Source organism: Dicentrarchus labrax, unplaced genomic scaffold (assembly GCF_905237075.1).
Source record: "Dicentrarchus labrax unplaced genomic scaffold, dlabrax2021, whole genome shotgun sequence".
In the NCBI taxonomy this organism is placed as follows: Eukaryota; Metazoa; Chordata; class Actinopteri; family Moronidae; genus Dicentrarchus; species Dicentrarchus labrax.
The window spans coordinates 31605545-31626544 of NW_026136719.1; positions in this window are offsets into that span (position 1 = coordinate 31605545).

Below are 21000 nucleotides of genomic sequence, written 5' to 3' on the forward strand. Positions count from 1 at the left end.
CATTTTAAGCTAAACTGGCTTACACCCATTGGTAGATTTTTTGGCTCAATTCAAGAAAATATGATTATATTTAAGAATATATGGCTTGTGTCTGTTTCTGCAGGGTAAAACAGCACAACAATACCATTCATTTGGTCTTTAGCTGTATATTAAGGTTACAGTAACCTGATTCTAATTACCATACACAACCTTATCATACTGTTACAGAATAAGTGGCATGATGGGCCTCCAGCCCGAATAGGTCTGGGAATACACACACACACACACACACACACACACACACACACACACACACACACACACAACACGCTCCTGTCTTTTTTTCACTCTGCTGTGTTTTAAATGTCATTGACCTGAGGGCAAAGCACATACCATCTCAAGTACACATCAGTCTTCCACTAGGACACATACACACACTAACATACTAATCAAGTCTCAATGGGCTTCCTCACTCCCTTGTCTCCTCCCCTCCTCTCCCCTCCTCTCTTCCTTCCTCCCTTTATTTCTGGATTGGGGGAGACCTCATGCGGGGAGAAGCCATTGGGCTGGTGCCTCCACTAGAAAAAAGGTTAAAGGGACGGCTGACATCAATCAGTCATGACATTCACACCTCACAATTTGCCTCTCATAGCAGTCACTGCTCTTTGTGGTCATGTGACTGGCAGTGTGATGTACAGTGGACAGTTAGAGTGTTTCAGTCATGCTTAGGATGATAATACAAGTGTTGGACTTCAGGATTTCTTTGTGGGTGGATGCTACGCAACTAAGTTATTTATCTGAAAGGAGGAAGATGTCACACTAATGGACACTTTTTGATCTCTGGGAAGCATCGTGCAGAAACACTGCAGCAATATATCATATTCATATCCTATCATATCTATCACCCTTCAACACATACATACAGAAAGATAATGCCACTAATGGCAGGTGCTGGTCCAGGACTAATCTAACAGTGGTTCTACTGAGAAAATGTGATGGACTGTTGAGCAACAGATACCTGCATTGCTTAGTATTTTAATGCAGTCCTGCTGATTCTCGCAACATCAAGCAGGACTCTATATTGCCAGGCTTCTAGCTATGTACAACCACAGTGGTTCAGACCAGTCAGGGTCTTATGAGGAACTACTGGCAGCTACACCATGAGTTACGAGTGTGGTTTAACACTAGGTGTGTGTGACGATGTGTCTAAGGATTGACTGTTTGCTCAAAAAACAATAATGGCAGTTGCTGTGCTGTAGTATTGTATCAGAACTGGAGGGTATTTCTTCATTGAAAGTAGAGCTTGTAAAATATGTTTTCTCTTTTCTCCCGACTGTCTTCAGTAAGAGTTTGACTACATTATATGGTTCATTGATCTGATTGGCTGAAGTTGGCCTGTGATAGACGGTGATAGACAGATGGTTCATCCAATCATCTGCCAAGTATTTTTGAAAGTGCCTGCCATTTTCCAAACAACTTCCCAGGTGGTTCTGTGTAACAAATAATCTGGCACGGATCATATATATACATATATCTAATGCTCCCTAAATGACACAGGAACATTTATACAAATAATCAATAACAAATTTCACAGTTTAGTCTTGATATATTTATTCACACAAATTCAGATTTGGATTACGTAACAAATGAAATGGATTCTGAGGCACATTTCCTTATCTTCAATGATGGAGCTAGTGTTTCTCCTCAGATTTCTATCAACAGCTGTACATATTTGATTGTCTGGAGGTTAATGGATGTCAGTGGTGAACTGACTATTTTTTTTATGTACCAACGCTTATCCATATGGTAAAACTAGAAGTGAGAGTTGTTTTCACCAAATATATTGATGTCTCTGAGAAAAAGATTTGATCTGGAATAAAACAGCTTTTTGAATAAATTAACAAATAAAATGACCCCACCCCGCCTTCCTACCCCCAGTATGCCCCCAGCCTGCCTTAATAGCCACATGTCAGAAGGGGTGGGCTGGGGTGTGTGTGTGTGTGTGTGTGTGTGTGTGTGTGTGTGTGTGTGTGTCTGTGTCTGTGTCTGTGTGTCTGCATAAGCAGCTACACAAAGGTGACATGCATGGTGGCAAGTACAATGTACAGTAGGGGTTTGAGGAGAGGAGAGGAGAGGAGAGGAGAGGAGAAGAAGCCAGCATGTCGCTGCTCTGTTGGAAATTACATCATAGCAGGAGTTAAACAGCCACCGTTTACCTTGATTTATAATCCTCCTCCTCTCCCTCCTTTTGCCTCTTCTCCTCCTCCTCCTCCCTTATTCTTCTTCATCCTCCCTACATGGAGAGGTGAGGCCTGACTGCTGGGGAGAGAGAATAAAGAGAGAGGATGGGAATCACGGAGCAAGAGAATGGAAATTAATTAGACCATGAAAAATAAAGCATAGGATTATGGATGAGCAAGTGAATCAATACCAGTGTTTTTCTGCTGTCAAGCAGAAACCTTGTAACTCCAGTTTTGGAGACCTAGTATACTATCTACGCAGTATATAGTACATGCTAAATACAGTCAGGTTTTGAGTGTGCTGTTGTTTGACATTGTTCTCCCACAATGCAATGCACAAAAGAAATGATAAGCTGCTCACAGATATAAAACTTAAAACCAATTGTGGGTGGTGGTGACACAGCTCCAGAGTATTAAAGAAGTATTAAATCTTAGGAATGACATTTTCTTTGTGAAGTGAAATTGACAGTGACATCCTGTCGCAGTTTGAGTAACGTGGGACACTACACGTACTGAATCATTTCCTGTTAGTATAAAATGGTAAAGTATGTTCATTATTTGTATACTAACTGTTAAGCCTGAATATGATGGAGTTTGTTGTACTCACTGTGCAGGATTAGTAAGAATGTAACAAGCTGCTACAGTCATGTTAGTGTCTGTGAAGTTGAACTTAGGTATAGATGGTGTTTAGACGTTATACTGTTTACTCCATTTACCATTTTAACATAGCGCGTTAGCATGCTAACAAATGCTAATTAGCAATAAACACAGTATAGCTGAGTCTGATGGCATTGACAGATGTGTAGGTATTTGTTTAAAAAACGAAAGTATTGAACAAATGAAAATGTTTACCCAATACTGGCATCGAGCCTGGAGGGGCAACACGTGTTAAGTTGTGTGTGCGTGTGTCTGTGTGTGTATCTGTCCGCAGTTAATCTCGCATACTACTGGACCGATCAGCCTATTATTTTTTGAGCACATTTATTAATATATGCTCAAGGACCTCTTGTGGTTGTGGTGATTCACAATTTATCCTATATGCTCTGTTTTATACCACAACTGTCTGCTCACTCCTCCCTCCTCTTAAGCGTCCAGTAGGGATCGCAAGTGGTCAATCTTGTTTCCGCTAGGGACAACATACGTCGTGGTTAACACACACTTGGCCAGATGTGCACTATCCCTATGACTCTTTTGTGTGTAAATACTTTAATAGCCTACGAACTAGAAGAACAACTTAGAATCTGGTAATATATATCATGTATTTGCTGTGAATACTATGTTAACTACAATTTAGATGTTGAAATATTTCCACTATTGGTGGCACTAGATGAAAGTCATAGGATCAACAAAGTCATCATGATTCCTCCTCTGGCCATCACTGACCTACTGAAGGAAGGATAGCCAAGGAAGATTCATCATCTGGGTAGTGTGACTGAATAGTTTTTGAAATATTTCAGTCAAAGTGGTGGACTGACACTGCTACGCCAAGCTACACTGCTAGCATGGCTACCTCATGAGCCAATGAAACTATAAAAAATTCAAGAATGTCAATAAAAAAATAAGTCTGTTTATTTGAGCTCCTTCCTTGCTCCTTTTTTTACCAGTGACCATTTAAATAAAGGAACTGATGAATCCACGAATGGATGTTCAAAATCACAAGCTTGAATGTGTGTATGTGTGTGGACAGAGAAGAGAGAGGGAGATGACAACATACTCCAGCTGCCTGGGGGCTGACTGAAGCTCAAGCCTAAATTCCTCATGTCTACCATAAAACAGTCCAGCATTCCACTACTTTTTGACACACACACACACACACACACAGAGTCACACACCCTCCCTTCACAGCGGTGGCAGCACTTCACAAAGGAACCATTGAAGGGGCTCCTTCAGTTTAAAAGTTGAAGAGTATGTCTAATTTTGGTCAGAGTTCATTAGGCAACACAAAAGTGGGAGCTTGCAGAGAACATGAGGACAGTGGCAGAGGCAAGTGCTTCATGCCAGGACTGATAAGAGCAGACAGAAACTACAAAGGCGCCTCTCCTTCAGAAGGAAAGGATGAAGAAGGAAGAGAGGGAGGAGAGAAGCGGGCGAGAGAAAGAAAGAAAGAAACCAAACGGCAAGCAAAAGTCTTGGCCCAGAATGCTGTGGTTTTAATACATGCATGTCAGTGTTTGTTAATGTGACCCAGCGAGCCTGCAACACACCAATATTCAACTCTAATATTCAGCTGTGAGAAGAAAGAGCAGCACAAATGTAATGGGAGGAAAATACAAATGAAATACTTTAAATATGACTACTATATTGGGGGTATTAAATTGTCATCATGTCTAAGTGAAAGCTACACCAGAAACAGGACATGACGCAAATCCACTCTCACAAGTCAAATTCCATCCCCTCATTATGGGGAAGAAATGAAGAGCTTATAAAATACAAATATAATAGCAACAACAGCAAAAGTAGAACCCTGCTATAAGTGCATGCCTTCAGAACCACAGAACATTGTTGAGTGTGAAGATGAATGTGGATCTGCCCATGAGATCTGTGTCTTTGCTGTAACTGGGATGCAGTGTTGCTTAGTGCAAGGCCCTGAGCTGAAAATGGATATTGGAGATTAGATCTTTCATCTGGAGAGAGCCATGTCATTTTCTTATTTTTCTCTCTTATTGATTCTGGCCACTCTCAGCTCCACATGAACAAACCCTTTCAGACTGGGATAGGCCAATCCAGAGCTGTTCATATTCCCTACTTATAGATCTTTCTATATTATAAGAGATGCAGCAGATAGGGATAAGATTTGATAGATAAATGTGTAGATGTGTTGGGAGATGGATATGCATTACCATCCGGTGTTTTAGGCTAAGGTACCACTCATATGTTGCCATCTACTCTATACCGCATGTACCAAGAGTCTTAAGCTTCTTTAGAGTCTTGAATGAATGAACTACTTTACATTGCCATCCAAAGACTATTGTGGTAGCCAGTGGTTGTCATATGTAATAAATGGATGAGTTTAAATGCAGTGTTATTATATTGATCTCTCACTGTCCCTCAAACACACATAAGCACCCCCACTACTGCATTATTGTCATATATCAGTCACATGCACACATATTGTGAGGTCAATATTTAGCATGCATGCGGGCTCCAGTGTGTCCTTCAAACTAAAAGACAATATGTTGTTTTTCATTGCCTTATAAAATCACCCATATGAGTGTGGTCTGATCTGTTGCAGGACAACAATCATTTGCAATGCCTTCCAAAACACAAATGACTAATGCAAAATCAATTCAGAGCAGTTTATGATCTGGCACTGCTATGGTTAACTTTGATTAGGTTTAGGAACAAAAAATACTCAGTTATGGTAATGGAAAGATTGTGGTTTGGGTTTTAACAAGACTAAGGGCTCAATTTTTCTGCAAGAAAGCACAAAGCCAGCACTATAGGGCAAACACAGTTGTACAATTTTTCTTGGGCACAAGTCTATTGTTTGCATCTGTGTCTGTTTGGTCATTTCCTGGCATCGAACCAACATGTTTGCACCAAGGTGGGAGGACAGGCACAGCTGAGGGTGTATGCTAATTAAGCGATACAGTGGTTATACATAAATTCTGCTGTCTAAAAAATTGACGAAATCCATCCAACAGTTGACATACTTCAGTCTGGACCAAATTATCATGTATAATGGATGACAGATAGAACAAAAAAATATGTTAACAGTATTTACCTCAAAAAATCTCCCACATCAGCAATTCAAATAGGAAAGTAGAATGAAATGCAAAATCAGTCAGATTATATATTTTCCTAGTGTTTCCACACACCCTGCATCATCACGCATAGCCACAAGGCCAAGATGCTTGCCCCTCTGCTATAAAGCATACTGTAATAACTCTTTGAGGTTAGGGTTAAAACGACTCAGTTGCAGGTAAGGGGAAGATTGTGGTCATGGCTAAAAGAGACCAACCTTAACTGTTCGTACAAAAAGCGGTGTACAGTGTCAAAAACACTATAGGCTGGAGCACTATAACAATGTCATGCTACGTCCTCTTTTGCTTTGTAGAGACAAAAGTCATAACCTCATAAGCCACAAGAGGTTCTATGTAATTTTATGCCGGAGAACAAACAACCAATGCTGTAACTTTTCTGGTCTGTGGACTGTCTCGTTTGTTGTCTTAACATGGAACCAGTGGAGTGACAGCACGATTCACCCACCTCCACGTCACTCAGCCCTGGACTGGAGCTCCACAAGGCTGCAGGTACAAGGACCACTGCAGCCTAGAGGCTAATTCCTTTAGCTAGCGGGGTCCATCCCATAATGACTATCCTCAGCATGGGCTTCAGCCACCCACCCGTCTTCCCCCACCGCAGACCTACCCTAGCATTGGGAGCTAATGAAAACAAATGGCTTTTCAATAGGCAGACAAACCTATCTCAGACATTCATCATCAGCCTCATAGATTTCTAAAATCCCATCAAGTCTGTCCCTGGCCTACACCTCACTTTGTCTCTGGCTTTCCCTCTTTGTCCGTCTGTCTCTCTCCCCCCTCTAAATGCCACTCATAGACTGCAATTGCAAACTTTCTTAACTTTTGAGCATCATTTACACAAGCTCCACGTAGAATAACCCACCTGACAGTTATTCACTCACCACTGACAGAAACAAGTGGACAGGGCAGTATTATCTAGAGACAGCAATGAATGGAAACTTGCTGCTAATTTCTGTGAGCGCCGCACAGCACAGCTCTGAGCTTCTACAAAAACTTTCACATTTTCCACAGCAAATAAACAAAAATTTGATTAGATAAGATCAGACTTTAATGATCCCTGTGAGGAAATTAGGTTGTTGCAGCAGCACAGAGAAGAATATACTGTAGATAAGAGCAGGACAGATATAGATTATTTGAGGAAAATACAACAAATATTAAGTAATAACAATGCGGGAATAGTACTACAGATAAATATGTGAAGACAAAGCATCTTCAGAGGTAGAGAGATATAATGTGGGTCATGTGCATGACAGAAGATCAGATTGTGCATGTCAGACAGAGGTTCAGAGGAGTGCTGAGCATAGCAAATTAAGTTTGGGTAGAAGCATCTTTGCTAGTCTGAAATCAGCCCTCAAATTGTTAGCCAGAAGTGCTTTTAATATCTGTCCTGGCAGGGAAATGTACCAATCAGCATCTTCTCAGAGGCAAAAGGTTGCACAATCCTTTAGGGCTGAAGTGATCCTCCTGCTATTCTGGTCCTTAAGATTTACGAATTGATATGAAAAGGTACTGTCGCTGTTAATATTTATGAGCAAATTCAGGATGAGTGTCACGCCAGGCAATATTTATCGGCTTATTTGTTTATGATTAAATTATAAATCCAAACAAATGCTATATTTGTTCTATGAGAGCAAACAACAAACCACAACTTTCCATGTAGCATTTATGATGTCATCAGGGTTGTCTCTGAATGGGCTTGAGAGACTTCAAATTTATAACAGGAAGTTTGCAAGATGTGGCCATTTACAAAATATTATACAATTGTTTTTGATGATGTTAAGTCAGTATTAAAGTTATGGAGTTAAAGGGGCCCTGTGGAGTTTCCTTGTAAACAAACTAAAGTTATATTTACATTCACACTGTAAGTTATTATAGGCTATTTTAACTAAAATTACATCGGACATTTTAAGTAACAGGGTTAGGTGGGAAGTCACCACAGACACACCTGAAACAGTTGATACATGGACCCAACGTCAATAACTTCATGAGTCACAAACAGTGGCAACAACATCCATGTCCCAGCTTATGTTCATCACTTTTCAGTGTCCTCTGGGAACAGTTTCCATTGTCATCATTGCTACTTGCAGCGTGTTTCTGTATTTGCTTATGTTTTCTAAATCCCGAGCATGTGCTGTAAAATTGATAACAATCCAAATTAATTTTTTTTTTTTAATAATAAAAAAAAAAAAAATTTTCCAAAATTTTTTTTAAAAAAAAAAAAAAAAAATAAAAAAAAAAAAAAAAATAACCCCTCACAGGGGGCAAAAAAAATATAATAAAAAAAAAAAAAAAAAAAAAAAAAAAAAAAAAAAAAAACCAAAAAAAAACAAACAAAAAAAAAAAAAAAAAAAAAAAAAAAAAAAAATTAAATAAAAAAAAAAGTATATTTTATAAGTGGTAAAAGGCCAAAGAGAGGAGGGGGGGTTTAAGACCGGTTTTAAAAACAGAAGAGAAGAGGCCTGTTTAAGTTTTAATTGATGAAGATGTTTGCTTAATCTGCAGAGCACTGAGCTTTCAGGGCCACCGTAATTTACAACCATGTATGCTACATTTGAGATCATTAAGTCATTCAACCTCAGAATATGAATATGAATAAGTATGAATATGTATGTAGTATTATAATATATGTCAACTGGGATGTTTGACCTGATGGTAGACATGACCAGTATATATGCACTGTGGGTTTAAAGACAGTCCACTTGGAAGACAGCAGAACCCTTACTGGCCTTAAAGCAACTGTAAATTAATAGTTGATGTGAGTGAGCAGCCGGATTCACTTACAGGCTAGGGAAGTGAATGAGCATGGGACTCAACAGTGATTAAATTAAATGCAGGTATGTTTGATTGTAAGTGCTGGAGAGAGACTGGATCACAGACAAAAGACGGAGCGGATGCTGCATTTGTGTTATGGAGCATATTGCCGCTCACCACTCTTTAGGGAGGGAGGGTATCGTTTGTATATTCTTTCTTAGGGCTGCCGGCGACTAACATAGCTAGAGTAATGGATCGGTTTTGTTCCAGTGTTAGGAGAGGAGGTCTTCTTTCTCCTGTAGACAGTCAGGGCTCCGGCTGTAGTAGAGTGCAGTAGACACCACCACTTCATGTGTTGCTTCCTGCTGCCTTGTGTAAAGCTAAGTCCTGTCCCTGCCTTTTAACAAGCCATTTCCCCAGGGTGGGACAGTCTCAAGGTAAGACTACAGGCAAAGGTCTCGCACACCGGGTAAGTTGAATGTAGTTTTTAAACTACAAGAAGGTTTATGACAACAATGGCAATGTCTTCCTGCTAGATCAACCCAATCTAACTCCAAAGTTGCCAAATATTGCCACTTGATCAATGGCCCTACTCTTAAAAATATGTCATTTGTAGACACACCTACCTAATGCATTTGAGTTACATCAGGCACGTTAGGTAAGTTACGTGTTATTCATGAACTTAAGTTGCATGAGGTACGTAACTTACTACCTTCTCTTAACCTAGCCAATCCATTTTTGGGCCTAAACCTAACAAAACTGCGACCGCTTCACTATGTTAACCACGCCAGTTTGAAAGTGTAGCCAGATGCATATTCTGTGTTTGTATTATGTATATATTTTTTTTCATTGCTAACAGCGTACTTAATAGGTTTCCTTTTTGATAAATTCAGTGTTTTCTTCCCATTGTTCTATTAACCCTTTGGTTGTTTTAACTTTTCTAATGCAAGCTGTTTATCAGAGAGTGAATATATCTGTGAATATAGCTTGTGTTCAGGTCTTTAATGTTTAGATCCTAAATAACAATCTAAACTTTAGTTCAGAAATTATTAAAATGCTAAGATATAGCCCTACTGTGTATATTTTTCTTACAAGAAGGCCTCGCGACCCACCATAAAGCTTACCCTTAGTGGGGGCCCCAACCACCAGGTTGGAAACCACTGACCTACTGTGTAATAGTGTCTGATCAGTTGGGAGAAACAACTTAAATAAGCTTAAAAAACACAAAAAATAGACATTTTAGAATAACAACATTTAAATAAAAACAATAAATATTAGCCCTACCTGTGTATAGTTATGGTGGTTATGGAAAAATCATTCATGTATATATGACATTTTTCACTGTCTCAATTGAAATATTAATTGTAGCTTATATAAAGATTTAACCCTCATTTTTACATGAAAAAAAAACAACCTAAAAGATATTTTGTAAGGAGTGGAAATGACTCAGGACTGAAAGGTTTTTGTTAAAATCATTAAAATTGTAATTTCTTTGCAGAGAGATGATGATTGATTGGAGGTCATAGTTTGCTCACCTTTTTATTTGCTGCTACATCAGTGTCTGAAACCCCCCACTGCATGGCTGAACGAGTGGCATACAGAGGGACACTCATTGTAACAGCAGGGCTGACTGATGGGCAATGATGATGTCATTAAGTGCCAATCCTGATCAGGGTGGTGGATCAGTGCCAGGCTGCGGGTGGCCGTAGCAACCAGATGCCAAGGCAACAATGCCACTCAGCCAATCAACAAGGGTTAGGCACGATGCAACATGGCAGGTGCGTCGTAGAGGGAGCTGCGGAGTTAACATATTAGAAGCATTTGCAACCATCTTAAACATTGCTTGGCTCACTGTTATTCCTCTAATGCCTGTGTGTTTAAAGAAAATCCATCTTAAGACACTCATACTGTTAGATATAATCAATTTGTCATGTTCAGTGCATTTCAGGAGTTAATTTGTCATGCAGTGTTACCAATTTTTTGGCAGCCTCAACCTGAATCTCTGTCTGTGGTTTACATGTGGGCGGTAAGAGTGCCAGTAATACATCTTCTAAATGAGAGAAAAGTTGAGATTAAAAGATCAAGAAAGGTCTTTCACTGAATGTTTTAAAATGCAAGCTGCATTGTGGTTCACTAAGGTTGTTTGTATAGTTATCTGTTTGCTTTAACGGTGCTTAAGGTTGCTTCCACGCCTGTAGTTCAGTGCAGACGTTGTATAAATGAACCAAGAGGAGAAAACATGAAGTCATATGGACTGACTGACATATGGTAACTCACTGATTGGATGCATGGTCAGTGCTACACACATGTGGAAATCAAATTCTAAATGACAGCAGGTCATGCTGCACTTTACTGAACCTTATGTCACTTTATTTCTCTTGTGGTTGTGAAGAGCACATATGTGTCGTGATTACAAAATGATCCTGCATAATTACATAGATCACTTGCTCATTTGTAAGACCGCGAATGATTCACCATCAGCAGATGGATTCGTTTTTGAATTCATGGTAAAAATCACATCTACCATCAAAAAATCCTCTGGTGGTCTGCTCCACTTTCACACCACAGAAGAACCACACCAGAGCCCAGTCGGAACCAGAACGAGCTTTGACTGTATGAGTATGAGGAAGAGGAGCAGGATTAGAGATACTACGAGCTCAGTGTACACTGCATTGCCATCCCTGTGGGTCTCTTGTTGATGTCTTCCTTCTGCATTTCTTGGTGCTCTTCCTCTTCCTGATCCCATCGCTCTCTGCCTCACACACAGTGCGAATTAACCCTTGTGTAATTACATGAAGGGGGTCAATGCGTAGTGAGGTTGGGAAAGTGTTAGACTCCCCAGTCTATCCCCTAAGTGATATCAAGAATGGATGGATGAGCAAAGACAAGTGGATCATAGATGAGCAGATACCTGAATGAATGACTCTATATCAATTGTACAGATATCTTAAGGAAATCAGGTATCTGGTTGCAATGGAAAACTAAACTGACAAAAAAAACTGACCTGACTGCTTTCATTATTCCTGTAACTCAGATTCCAAACCAGCTCACAAGCTAAGCCAATTCATCTACCTCTGTCACTTTCACAATATGCGTTAAACGTAATTATGTTGCTGCATTTTAATAGCACACAGTGTACCATGTAATCCTCAGCTGCAATTCTGACCACCATGCCTTAAAAACAACACATTTGTAAAGCCAGCCTAGTACACAAATTAAATATTTCTCTCCGTGCAGTGTAATGTACAGCAGATCTTTGCGGAGGATTGTAATATGATAGTATGAAAATGCACAACACAAAATAAAACATCAAAATAGCAATTTTATACTTAAATTAATCATTTTTCTCTGTATCACACTGGCGATGTGTTCAATTTGCTGTTTTTGTGTTTTCTCTCTCTCTCTCTCTCTCTCTCTCTCAGTCTCTCTCTCTCACTAGGTAGAAGCCCTCAGCAGCAGAAGCAGGAGTGGTGAACAGTTTAATAGTGGCGCTGCAATAACAATAAAATGTCATCAATCTGTGGGCGCCTCCTGCCTCTGTCACACCAAGTTTGTACAGAGTAATGACATTAGGCCCGGAGTAGCTGGCACACTGCTCTCTTAAAGGCACCGCACCTTCCAAACAAACAAACATTACACCCACAGAGAGTAATGCTCACTTACGGTATGTTTTAATGTGTGTATGCCATGCAAATGTCAGGCGATACCTCACTGCTAAATATATTATTGTGGAATAAAACTCATTCAAGGAAATCACATTTTAATGCAGAAACAAAGCTACTAATATAAAAACAACAGTATGGTAATGTATTGTAGTTAACCAACTAGTGAACTATAACTATAACTACTTTCTTGCTAGCTTACAGCACAAACGCAGCCAAATTATTTGGTATAATGTAACATTGTCTATGGTATTCTATAGGACAGCTCAAGATAGACAGGTAAGGGGGACAAAGAAAGGGAGGACTCTGTATCTACCAGGTGAACTAATAGGGCGGCCCCATTGGAAACTTTTTGATATTGTTACAAGATAACACTGCAAACATCTAGATTGCTGTAAATGTGTGTGTTTGGACTGAACACAAAAGCAGCATGATTGCATACAGATTAAATGAAAAATGGATGCAAACAGACACTGTTTCTGCTAAAGAATTTGCACTCATCCAGATTCTTTAGAACTTCTTTATAACTCTACTTTATAAATGTACAGAGACTAAAGAAAAAGTTGAAAACTGAAAGAAAATAACACAAGGAACGTCCCTGTTACCTAAAGACACACACAAGCTAGCAACAGCAATCATTTGTACAATCGCTATGACTGTTTGGGCTGAATAAATGCAAACTGTAAAAATACACCAGAAGACAAATTTAGCAAATGTAAGCATTTAGTGTTTCTGTAAGGGCAGAACTGGTAGGCATGCGCTTGGAAGGGAAAGGTTAAATGAGTGAGTTGCAACTACACCGCTTGATGCCACTAAATCCTACACACTGGACCTTTAAGTGGTGGCTTGTGTTGAAATTGTATTAGCTGCATTTGTTTGGGCGACTGCGGCTTAGCGTTAGAGCGGGTTGTCCACTAAGTGGAACATTGATGGTTCGATTGGCGGAAGATCTGTAGTTCAATCCCCAGCTCCACTTCCGGATGTCGACATTTCTTTGGGCGAAAAGGCTGCGCCATTAGTGAGTGAGTGTGTGTGTATGAATGAGCGTTAGTTTCTCTTTCTGATGAGCAGCTGGCACCTTGCATGGCAGCTTCTGCCATCAGCATATGAATGTGTGTGAATGTGACATGTAGCACTGTAAAGGACTTTGAGTGGTCGGAAGACTAGAAATGTGCTATATAAGTGCAGTCCATTTAATAAGGTCAGTATTGGCACATGACATGTACTAATTGCCAAACCTGATCATTGGAAATGGCGCTGATAGTGAGCTAAGATGCTCTCAGTTTTGTGCATGAGGCTGTTCAATTTCAATAATACAAAATAATTCAATCAGTATTATTAAAACAATGAAATCAGTATCAGTCCTTTGAAACCAGCTTTTGGACTGTGGCCAAACCATAAAACACATAACAAAATCTTCATTTAGACATGTTTGTTGTGAACACTTGTTTTACGAATATATAAGTGTATATGTGTGTATGTGTGTGCACATGCTTTTGCATTGGTTTGTTTGTGTTTATGTGTGCCAACGTGTTCTCATTGGGGTGTGTTGACTAGAATCCATCTGCATGCCCGCTGGTGACACATCAGCCAAGAGCCTCCATCAGTGACACACACACACACACACACACACACACACACACACACACACACACACACACACACACACACACACTTGGGGGATGGGGGATGGTGGCTGGAGGGGGCAGAGTGTGAGAGGGACAAGTGTGTGTGTGTGTGTGTGTGTGTGTGTGTTAGTGTAAGAGAACGAGGGAGGCAGAATGAGACAGAGGGGAGGGTCTGGCCAGGCGGCATTAACACTGCGTTGCCTGAGGCCAAGCCGTGCCACTGATCCTGTTTCTAATTCACCCCTGCTGGCAGTGCTAATGCCAGCCACTACCAGTTACCACACAATCTGCTCAGTGGACTGCCCAGCCCTACACCCACATATACAATAATCTGGGCTGGACTATGCATAATGATTAGCATCCTGCTCAGACCATATATCTCCACACACTGAGAGGGAACATTGATAATATCTACTGATTGTATGAAATAAAATGTTCTTGCTTAAAGCTTAAAATACAGCTCATTTGATTTAATAAAACAGTAAGCATTCCTCTTATTCTGCACTATACTTTTACTGCATGGTTCATTCCCAAAATGTGTGTGTGTGCTTGACAAATGTATCTCAGACATGGTTACAAAATGAGTGCAGCACCACAATTACATGGTTTTTCTTTTTAATTAAATCCTAAAAATAAAATTTAATCTAAACATTTTACCTAATTGATTCTTGTTTGGCAACACGAGTTTGATTGTGTATACTACAGTTATTTGTATCATGCTGTATCATGTCCTATTTTTTTTAATGTGCTTTCACCTTGTCTTAATTTGCTCCCATTACCCCTTGTTTGAGCCATCACCAACCTGCCTGTTAGCCACTGTTCATGTATTTCTTCATTTCCCTCCCTCCCCTGCTGCTTCTCACTTGCTCACTGGGTTTGTTGAGGCTGAACAAACAGTGCTTTTTTAAAAAGAAAAACCAATAATGACCGTAAAGAACATGTAATGATGAGAGCTGATTGCTGCTGTAAAGACAATATTTCTCCTGAAACATATCAGTTGGGATTTTTAGCTGTCCAACACAGCTTCAGAGTATGAGCCCAATGAAAGTGGGCATGCACAAAACACTGACCGCCACTTGAGGACTATAAGGCAGGTATTGGGCATGGTTGTGGTAAGGCTGGTCCATCTACTCTTGTCTGTTTTTCCTCAACTCTTCCCCAACTGTACCCTAGCTGAGAGCTGACTTCTTTGTGATCCAAACTACTCGCACGAATCAGCTGCTTCAAACATACTACAAGCTGGCAATGATGGTAACAATGATGTTCATCGCACCCCAGAGAAAAACAAGTCCAAAAACATATCATCCGTTTCCATCCAAATGTAGTCCATCCAGTACTGCGATTACTAGCAGTTGGTTCATGAAGATAAGCAGAAGGTGGCGCCAATTCTCCAGTCGGAAAACCAGAAAAAGAGGGCACAACACGATGAAAGTGTCAGTCAAAGCTCAAATGGTGAACAACAATGCCGAAAACAGGATATGACATCTCTGTTTGTTTTATGTATTAATGTGAGGAAGGTTATATCATATCGGTGTGCAGCGATCATGGATGTATTATAGAGCCGTGGGACCGATGTCGGAGTGGAATCCACTGATCAGTCATGTGATTTAAATATTCACTACATAAGAACTTCTTCAAAAAAGGTGTTCCAAAAAGTTCTAAATAAGCAAAAACTACCTCAAACAAGCAGAAAAACTAAATTGAAGATGTTTTTTTTTCAAATTGTGTAGTTTCCTTCAACCTTTTTTTAATGCAATACTTAAAAATATGCATGTTGATGGAAACACTGTTATTGATGCAGCGTACAATGATCCCTTGAGTATTAATGCTCCAATCTCTGGTTCCTGGTTATGTCAAGGGTGGAAGGCAAATCTGAGAGAGATACATCCTATCTTTCAATGACTCACTGGCTACCAACTTTGTCCTCAAATTAAGGTCAAGAAGATGGTGGAATATCTGACCAAGATATGCTGGATAGTATTGCCAAAATGCTTGCATCATACCCGGCATGGTAGCGTGTCTTGCATTGTCAGGCAGCTCAATAATATCTCCATTGGCACAGCCATAGCCGGGGGAACATTCATGGTTGTGCCATTGCTTCCTTAACGCCACCAAGACATTCAAGTGAAATACAGTAGCTCTAGCAGAAAATAAATATTGGTTGTTCTGGCAGAAGAAAGATGCGCATCCCACACTTTCTGTATGTTTGTCGAGACATGGCACTAGAACTGAAGAGACACCAATTTATGCAATTTATGCTACCATCTGGAAGCGGAATGCCCCCCCATCAGCCAAAAGCCCATCACCTATTCTGTTTATGATGGTTGACCATCCAGTGCTGCCACCAGGTCTGATATCATCATTCCACCAACAGCCAAGGTCCACTAAAAGGAACACCATGGAAGGTATGATGGCATATGTCTCATGTTCAAATGCTTTCAGCAGGTATGGATTTATCTGTCTGACACAACATAAACAACATCAGCAGAATACCTGAAGTAGGGCATGGAGATCATTGACAGTCACTCTCTGGTCAGTCTCTTACAGGTGGGGAGTGATGACACAGGTGTGGTTCAGCCTGACCCAGCCAGTGATTGCTTGGGAGCTGAAAAGGCCAGGATGCTGAATTCAGGACTGCCTGCTTGCATATTCATCCAGGTTTCACATGCATCCACCTTGGTATACAAATGGTTGTTTTAAAACCTTTACACAAGAGTGAATTGTCTTCAGTCAAGATCTCATAAAAAGCTTCCTGCAGAGGTCAAGTGACATTGTGTCATTGACACATGGAGCAACATCCGAGTGCAAATTTTACACACTTCTTGGGACACTCTCTAGGGAACCTTTTGAACCTACTGATTAAATCTCTGAAGCTGATGTCTGTAATGACAGTGCTACTGCTTTCCTTTACCACCTTTATGTCCTCTTATTCCATTCAGACTGCATGTTCACCAGAGGAGACCAGATCAGGAAGACATTTTGTGCAGCTGCATACATAGTCAACACCATGTCTCTGAGAATGACCTCAGAGAGGTGAGCTGTTCTTCATTATCCAGTGGGAACTGTTCACAATAACACATGTGCTTTTTCCTGGGCCAGCAGGAGTGATAGACCATGTGCAAATCACATACCCAGGGCCATGTATTGCATGTTCAAGAAACTTGTGCATGTGAAGGCCCATGAGCACCAGCTCTGTGTGAGTGTGTCTGTGTCACAGTAGGGTGTGTGTGCATCAGGCTCTGCGCTCAGGAAGAAACCTGGCCAAAGCCACAGGCCACACTGGGGCCAGCTGTTGCTTTAGAGGGGCCAGTTAAATTAATTCTGAATCTAAGTGCCCATTTTAGAAATGAAGTCAGACAGGTCATCTGAAGAAATACAATATAAAGTAGGACAATGTGTAATTTTACCAACAAATTTAACAACTTCTGTTGAACTAACACCAAACTACATTCAGTTGGTAAACAGAGTAATGTTCACAAAGAAACAGATATCAGGTCATAGACACATGACTTACATACACTATAACGCCTTTAGTGTAAATGGTAAATGGACCTGTACAGCGCCTTTCTAGTCTTCTGAGCACTCAAAGCGCTTTAACACTACATGCCACATTCACCCTTTCACACACATTCACAGAGTGATGGCAAAGCCCATCGAACAGAAACGAACGGATTCATACACATTCATGCACAGCATCGGGAGCAATTGCTTGCTCTTGCTCAAGGATGCTTCGACATGTGGCGGGAGGAGCCGGGGATCGAACCAACAACCTTCCGATTAGTGAACGACCCAATCTGCCTCTGAGCCACAGACGCCTAGCGTCCAAGCAAATAGCCTATAGTACATTGCATGATCTTACCAATGCTTTCTGGTTAAGGAGATAAATACACACAGACATTTAATCATCAGGAAAGAAACCAGCAAATCAAAGACACAGACATAGAGTGTATGACGCTGAAGTCCAGTCTAGTTTCTTGCAGGGATTACGTTAGGCCATAAACTAACTACACCACAGGTCACCAACAAAATGCAGTCTCCTACATTTATAAATGCCCAAGTTCATGATAAATATCTGCAAAATAAGATGTATTAAGTGTATAAGTGAATCTTTTATTCAGTTTTCTGTTTTGAAAACCAATCATCAGATGTTGTGTTTCATCCTCACACACAAAAGTATGTTTATGTGCATTTGTGTGTTTGTGCATACACATTTTATATAGTATGCCAACATCAGAACCTTGCCAGGCAGCTGGACTTCACAGAGTTCACAACATCACAAGAGAATCAGAATGAGAAGCAATCTTGCCAGGCTTCAAGCTATGCACTTGTGTTCAACCACAGTGATTCAAACCAATCAGTTTCCTTTGAGGAACTACTGGAAGATACGACACTGAAGGCTTTTCTCAATGGAAAAGATGTTTTCACTCTTCTCCTGACTGACTTTGTAAGAGTTTGACTAGAATATATGATTTGTTGATCTGATTGGCTGAAGTTCGCCCTTGATAGACAGATCCATCCAATCACCTGCCAAGGATTTTTTGAAGGTGCCTGCTCTGTTTCCAAAGTTTCCAACAATAACGTCCCTGGTTCTGTGTAACAAACCATCTGGCGCACTAAGGTTACCAACATTAAGAGAAGGCAGGTGGGTGTGCGGGTGCCCTTTTTCAAAACTGAGCCACTGCCCCTCCTAACGCCTGTGCACATCTCTGTTGTGCTCTGTCGGATATTATAAAACAGGCAGCAGGATTCACCATCTAATAACGTTAAATGATGAAACTGATGTGAAAATGTATTATTGGATTCACTATGAGTAGAGGGAGCGAGCGTCCCTTGCGCTCATGGCGATCATTAAGGCTTCAACGGCAAAATAAGTTTGAAAATCGTTCAGTGATGCAGCCTTCCAACCTTCCTCTACCTTGCTATAATGCTGGTTTCTCTTAGCGTCTACAAACTTGATAGTTACTGAACCATGACTACTTCTCTTGTGTAACTTGGTCCACTTTAACGTCTGCTTCAAGAACAGGGCAACTGACAACAAACACGATACACAATGCATGTCTGATAGGGCTTTATAATTGTAGTTTTATTAACAAAGCTGCAGCCCTTTAACTCTGCACTGAACTTATGAAAGCAGTGGTTGGTAAATGGCCCCTTTTATGGATGATGCGGATTTTCTGGCATAAGGATGGGTCCCTGTTGCAGGGCTCTGCCTGTGTTCATAGAACTAGAATTATAACACATAATCATCGTGTCCTCTACTTACTTCCCTGCGTTTAGCAGTAGTATTGTAATTAGTAATTGCGTGTGACACTTTCAAGGGAATCAAAGTATATATTTAAGACAGATGGAGAGTCGAATGGAAGTTCCTCAGGCACTACCATAATCCTTTATTTAATCAGGCATAGACCTTTACACAATAAAATACACTAGGATTTATCCTTCAAGGAGTATGGGCAGGGGGATTTAATGACAGCAAAATATTGAAATAAAAAGGTGACATTGAGTATCTTGAGATACTGTTGTTCTCAAATCGTACTTCAAATCTATTAGATAAGAATTCAAATGTTGTTCACTTGTATTTTCATGTCTTTGTTCCTGGCCGCATAATTAATTTACTGAAGGATCAAAGCAGAATACAAACTACTCTCTGTGATCTTAAACAAGCATGTTTTTAACAAAAGCCTTCTCAAAACTAAAAGTCAATGATTTCTTTACTGTGAGCAGGCAGGCCGCAAGAGAGTACGATACAAAAGTCACTGTTTGTGTGTGTGTGTGTGTGTGTGTGTGTGTGTGTGTGTGTGTGTGTGTGTGTGTGTGTGTGTAGGGGTGGGGGTTGGGGGGTATATTGGTTGCCTTGGAAACACTTCAGTCCAGATAATTATTACTGTAACTGTCTCTGCACACCCCACCTATAATAGAAATGGATCATAAATTATAATCACTGAGTGGCAGCCTTCTGTTAGGGCTGCCTGCTCGCTGCTGCCACCCACTGGGCAGCAGAGGAAATGCAGGACAACATGAAGCCGTGTGGAGGACTCGGCTTCACTCCTGTGTCTCATTTCACTGCCCTCGACTGAACTGACACAGGGAAAAAAAAAAGTCTACTCTAGGTTTTCCTCTCTATTTTTAGTAAATCATTTTCAGTGTGAATGTTGAACCCAGATGACAATAACAATCATTTAAAAACATTAATGGCAGAATGGAAATATGGCATCATGCTGAATCTGTTTAAATATTTACAAAGGCCTATTCCCATGGCCCATTCCTAAGTAATCAAAAAACAATTAAATATTCTTCCCGGTTGAAAGTCGCTTTTTTGTTTGTTTGTTTTTAAAACAAAATAATTCTGTGCCTTATAAAGAAGTAGTCTGGGGTTGAGTCGAAATTGCAAAGTGAGCGCCCTACTTTTTCTCTCCCCCTTTGTGAGAACTGGGAAGGAACCACCAAAAAATGAAAAACAAGGGGAAAAATTAATAAACAAACAAAAAAATAGATTAAAGTAGCATTAAGAATATAAACTAGGAGGCAAAGGAAATAAGATAATTGCCTGGCTGTGTATTTATCATGTCCTTTGTTTAGCAATCGTATTCCACAAAAATTATGAGTTTCTGACCTTCAGACTGATAGCTGTAGCATGCAGTTTTGTGTGGCGGAAGACTTTTATTAGCAGAAGACTGCCACTTTCTTTCTCCGTCTCCCCCTTTGCATTTGAAACTATTCATCACATTCATATCCTCATAAAAGAAAACTGCCTTTACATTAGCTGCTAAACAGCTGATTTAAAATCAGCTTTTTCCTATGAAGTGTTTCCTGATAGGAGACAGGTCGGCAACAGAGGTCTTCACCACACCGCCAATTACTGGCAAGACGCAACCGCCTTAAATCAGCTTCCATTTATAAACATAACTTCAACCTCAGCGGTCAGATTACTGTAAAACAGCAGGTTTAAAAGCCAAACCTCAACAGAAATTCAGGT